Source organism: Carassius carassius, chromosome 7 (assembly GCF_963082965.1).
Source record: "Carassius carassius chromosome 7, fCarCar2.1, whole genome shotgun sequence".
Taxonomy (NCBI): domain Eukaryota; kingdom Metazoa; phylum Chordata; class Actinopteri; order Cypriniformes; family Cyprinidae; genus Carassius; species Carassius carassius.
The window spans coordinates 16,021,724-16,027,723 of NC_081761.1; the positions used below are offsets into that span (position 1 = coordinate 16,021,724).

General features: G+C 38.8%; 1 protein-coding gene across 2 annotated transcripts in view; it reads right to left on the reverse strand.

Moving 5' to 3' along the window:
• The window catches only part of fbxw7 (F-box and WD repeat domain containing 7), a 205,778-nt gene extending 200,137 nt beyond the window's left edge, over positions 1-5,641 (reverse strand). For both annotated transcript variants that reach the window (XM_059554022.1, XM_059554021.1), the window contains exon 1: positions 5,218-5,641. The gene's annotated coding sequence lies outside the window, so the exon portion shown is untranslated. The remainder of the gene's footprint in view (positions 1-5,217) is intronic.
• Between the last annotated feature and the right edge of the window lie 359 nt (positions 5,642-6,000).

The following is a 6,000-nucleotide window of genomic DNA, read 5'->3' on the forward strand; positions in this document are numbered from 1 at the left end:
GCATAAAATTGTAAACTTTCTCAGTTTAAACATTTGCTATGTTATCTATGTTCTATTGTGAATAAAATATTGGCTCATGTGATTTGAAAGTCTTTTAGTTTTAATTTTATTAAAATTAAAAAAACGTCCCAACTTTTCCGGAATTCGGGTTGTAGAAATCTAAAAGACATTTATTTTAAATGTATAGCACAGTAATAAAGGCAGCAACATGTGATAGTTTGGACAGAACAAGAAAGACTATTAATAATCTTTGATTGCTCAGAAAAGTATTATAATACTAAAGGCACCAATACAAAGCCGCACAGAGCGCTTATTCGCAGCCTGTGCGCAGAATGATGAGCTTGAAACAACACGGAGTCACAGTGTGCAGGCTGCGCAGTCCTCCGAGTCCACATAGCAGCTAGTACAACACACGAGCTGCTCGGCTCGGTGTTCATCTTCAGTTCTCTCTTCACAGCAGTTCAGTCAGTGTACTGTTTGAGTAAATGAGTTACCCCCGGATGTTGGTTTATTTCGACTCAGATGGCGTGTTAGCCAAGTTAAAAAAACGTGAACCTGTTCAACAAGAAGAACCGGTTAAATCAAACGTTTGCTAACTGGACATCACTAGTACAAAGGGAGGATATTTTTATTTGAAATGTATTAAATCTGTGCGTTAATTTAATGAGCCTTTTCTTTGAACAGTTTTAAACCTCAGTTAATGTGCGCTTTTGAAGAGCGTTTCATCGTTTTGACTGTTGTAACCAAACGTGACACGCAGTTTGATTGCTGAAAGGAGGATGACAAACAGCCGCAGGAGAGAAGAGTTAATGTGCACTTGAATTTAATGACTTCTGTATTAATCTGTACCTTACATGAAACTATGGAACAGCTTCAGAACACTTGAAATGTCCACGAAAACATTTTGGTGCTTTATAATGTTTTTGTGCCTTTCTTGGGGCTCAACAATAACACAATAGTATACGCACAGTATCGGATTTGGATCGGTCTCACCTGACTGATACCCGAAAATGCCAGTATCGGAGCCGATAACGATCCCGAGGAAATGATTCATCCCTAGTTTATACCATGGTTTGATGCAACTGCATGCCATATTTTTATATGAAAATAAACAAGATAAAAACACTAACTGAAAAACCTTTAGTGCTTTTCTATAGTATTAAGAAATAAACTGCTTAAAACCAGCACAATCTGCTGTTTAATTAGCACATCTCCATTGATGCATTTTGAATGTTTTAGCATCTATTTAGCGCACACATCGTGGGAAAGCTATCAGGTAACCACTTCAACTGTGGACAAGCCAACACTATGTTTTTTCACTTCGCTACCCACAACATTACTACACTAATTTCAACACTACTGAACTAATTTAAGGGTCATATGAGAAGGATGTCATGGAGTACAAGTTTTAATATAAGGCATGGGTATTTGAGAATTGATTCCATCAAACTAATTTGATGTATGCATTGGATTGACTAAGAGAGCTATCCAACACATACATCCCTGTAGTATTTTCTCCTGAAAGAATCAGCATCCTCTCTGCTTGTGTCTGATTGCTGTGAGAGCGCATGAAAAGGCAGCAGCACTCCATGGCAACTCACACCTCCGTTACAGCAGAAGAGATGACAGTCATGTGACCGCGGCCTTTTCTATTCCCTCAGCACACGAGCTGAAGAGACATAACCATATCAAGAATTCATAAGGTATTGTGGGCACAGGGATATTTTACCTAAAAATGAACAAACAACATGTTTTGAGAAATGTTAGTTTTTTGCCTTACATTAACACAAAAATTACTACAGAACAATACATCTGCAGCACTTAATTTTGCTTATAGATCTACTAAAACATGAATAAAATGAAAGGGGTCATATGATGCCTTTTTAATGATCATTATTTTGTGTATTTGGTCTAACAGACTATGTTGACATGCTTTAATGTTCAAAAAACACATTATTTTTCAAAAACAGAGAAAGAAGTCCCTCCTTCTGACAAGCGCAGTCTGCTCTGATTGGTCAACTGACCCAGTGCAATGTGATTGGCCGAACACCGCAAACACTCATCGGAAATGTAACGCCCCTAACTGCGGTTACTGAAACCATGCCTTCTTTCTTTGCATGAACATTTACGCAAATATTTCCACAGAGCTACAATAGACGTGGGGGCATGATTGAATGAGCCGTTTTAGGGGATTGTGGCAAAGTCTAAACTTTGATAAAGAATATCTCTTTGGATTTGAGACTTAAGTCCTTGCAACTTTACATATCTTGCTCATGCACCAAGAGCTTGTAACACTCCAAAGAGAGAGGAAACATTTAAATCGCATCATATTACCCCTTTAAAAGAATAAATACGGTCATTTATTGCTCAACATTTATTATTAATCTCATTAATGAGACCTTACTGTGTTACCCTGTTTGTGAAAATCCACAGAATTCTGGATAATAGGCTTGCATATGCTAAAATGTGTTAAATAACATATAAAGGCCAGGTCACACCAAGAACAATAACTAACATTATAGTCAATTTGTGTGGATGCTAGTTTAGTTATAGTAAGAATTCTTAGTGCGACTGGGCCTAAAAACTGTGCTGTCAGTGGTGCACTTTTATTTGTAGCTAAAACAGCTCAAAATCTAGATACATGTAATAAACAAATGAAGAATGTGTTCCAATTGAGCAGAAATAAAGAAAGCTATCTAAAGAGTTTTATGCATGCCATTTGTGACCTAACAGTAAAGCTTTAGTAAAAGCTTCAGTACTTGTTATATGCTCTTGCCTTTATCCGAAAATCATGAACTTTAAGAGCTGATTTTCAGCAGAAGAATTCCCAGTTTTGGAAGACTTGGGTAATTAAGCCCTTCACATATGGGAAACAGAACACGAGTGAAATTCTAGAAAACTTGCCTTTAGTGAGGAGCCCGGAGAACACAAAGGGAGTTTGCAGTGAACGGCTGCTGACTGCTGCATCTCTTTTAACCTCGACTACCTTTAATCAAAGCCACACAACAGACCTGCTCTTATTATAGCTGAGTGTCATTAAGAAGTGGCTAGCCTGAAAATATTCTGTTCAAAGAGCCACTCATCAGATGACCTGGTTCTGTTCTCTCATCTCCCAGTCCGGTCATGTCTTCTGTATGCTCTCTTTGTGTCTTATCAAAACATTAAGGCCATTCAGCAAGTCTCAAAGATCTATACAGCAGACTGAAACCTTGAAAGCATTCATAGGATAAAGGCCACAGCATAAAAGAGCTCAAAACATTAGCGGAGACAGAGCACCCTACACCCTTCCGAGAGGGATGCCGGTTCCCTGCAGGAGGGTGACTCTGGGCTCTCGGAGGTGGAAATGGATGTTGTGGAAAGGGTGTGAGAGGATGAAAGATCTCACACACTATCCTATGTATTTCCTGCTCTTTTTCCTCTCCCTCCCCTTCAGTTTTATCAAACCCTTTACATTGTATCCCAGAGTGACCCACAAAATTCAGAACGACATCAAAAACCAAATCAAGCAAACCCAGAGGGGTCTGTGCAACTCTTCCCGATGGTTTAACTTTCAAACAGGTGTCAAAACTATTAAAACTAGAGGTGCAGAGCTTGGAGAAATGTTTTTAAACTTGCAAACTGACCTCCTGTCTGTTCTCTAGAGAAACCTTCCTTTTCCAAGTAAAGCTTTTATTTGACAACAGATATTATATAAACACATGGAGCAATAGAGGCATTTAATACAAACCCTGTAAAACAAGTTACATAATATTACAGATGATGCTGAAACGTTCAAAGACTCACTCTGTGCAAGTCCCTAAACTTAAGTAGAAGCCCCACTCTTGTATATTTATAAATGAAATCAATGTAAAATTGCTGTGTGGTTATGAAAATAGAGAAAAGTATTTGCCTGTCAGAGCTAAAGAAGTTTTGTGTAGCCATGTGTTCATATAATGTAGTGCAGCCTCAATTTGTTCAATTGCTTAATGTGGAGAGATGGATATAAAAAAGTGCTGGTATTATTATTATTACGTGGATGTTGGGGCTGGAAAAAAATGAGAGGAGTTTCACGAAAGAGTCTGAAAAAAGAAAGCATGCTTTGACAAACTTAAATCTGCTTTAGTCGGTGCTAACATGTGCTTGTCTCGCGCGGTGCACGCGCTGCACATAGATCTGTACAAATTAATAATTTCTCCCACACAGCGTACCAGCCCGGCTAATATTTCACGAAAAATCATATTAAAGGACGAAAAGTCTGCAGATGTTGGCGGGCGCTTCACGTGGATTTAAAGACCTTATGGGACGCGGCGGTGGTGATTCAAAGGCTGATGAATGTCGATTGTTAGCGAGCTAAGCTAACGCGCTAGGCTAAGCACTATGAGATGTTATCCTGCTGCCCTTGATGACACGGGCACACAACACAGCACTTTATAAAATAAACGACAGTATAGTGGACAATCGGATAAACATATTCGTACAAGAGTTCGCCTTTACATGTTCCAGCTCTGGGTAGTGTTAGCCTAAGCTAAACCTCCTGTCGCTAACCGGCTAAACTACAGCAAAATACGCGAAAACACAAGGAATACTCATAATGATGGCATGAGGGTTTAGTAATCGTTATTATTCTAAAACGCCAACCAATCGCGATATATATATATTTATAAACACACCGGTGTAGTAAAACTCCCAGTGAGGGCAACGACAGCGTTTTTATCTACTGGTAAATTATAATTTAAATAAGAAAACTTGGTTTAGTTTACAATATCTGAAGTTTAACTCAAATCAGTATGAGTAAAGTACAGCGAAAGTGAAAAAAAAAATATTTATAAAAAATAAAAACATGATCAGCCTTTTTGTATTAGATGTGTTTTACGCAGCTGCAAACATTGCGTATTCGTTGTGTCCTATCTATATCTTGGAATTGGGTTAATGTAACGTTAGTTTAACTACAACAACAACAGTTTCAGAATAGTGTACGCGAATGAACACTGCAGTTTTAAATGACATGCAACCTACACATCAGACTGGCATATTAAATATAAGCATATCATAAGCAGCTGTACATATATTGAATATTATACACTCGAGAGAGGCCATGCAATCAGCTTCATATATGCACTACCAGCATGAGGTTGTGTGGTGAAGCTGATCACATGGCCCGTTACTCCTGCAAAATCAACCTAGCATGGTCAAGTTTACATTTGCAAGACGTTTTATCAGACAAATGCATGTATTTACCCTGGAAACTGGTGGAAAGTCGAAGGAAAATTAGGCTCCTGTGTGCACAGGGACCGTTAGCTCCCCCAGGTATCCTATCCAGAGTCCAATTACGGTCACCGGTCTCTCCTCTCCGGTTTGCCCGAAATAAAGATGAAACGATCCTTTGAAAACGAGTTGAAGTTTTCACAAGCACAAGCCAAACATTTTCATCCGATGGAATAAAGTAGGAACGTTACGCCAACCCTTCCAACCCACGCACCAGGGAGATCTTTATTGTTTATTTATCTTCTGCCAAAACTCAAATCTCCCTGGAATAATATGTGACTGATTTAAAGAACGCCAGGGATACTGCGCACGACTCCGATGCTTCTCCGTTAAAGCGCGATCGCCTTTATCCCACCGATTCCTCTACGACTCACTGTCCAAGGATGATGGCGTCACTGTGTCGTCCAGGAACGTCACCATCGCTCGCGTTCAGTCGCTTAAATACGACGTAATGACGTTGCCATGTCTACGGACTGTAAAAGGCCAAAAGTATAATTTGAGATTCTCCGTTTAATTGCCCCGTTTTAGGTTTCATTATTTCATATGTTTTATTTAATTATATTTTTTTTAAATTGAGATTGGTGTGTTCAACAAAAGTTGCTGTCATCACTGTAATGACAAGACTAGTCAAGATTTAATCTTTCTCTTCTTTTTACTTTGTTGCTTCAGTGTTCACTGTTAATCTATCAAAGACTAAAGTGCCATACAACGTGAGAAGCACGGAACAGATGCTTTAAAACTTTACTTTACTTTACT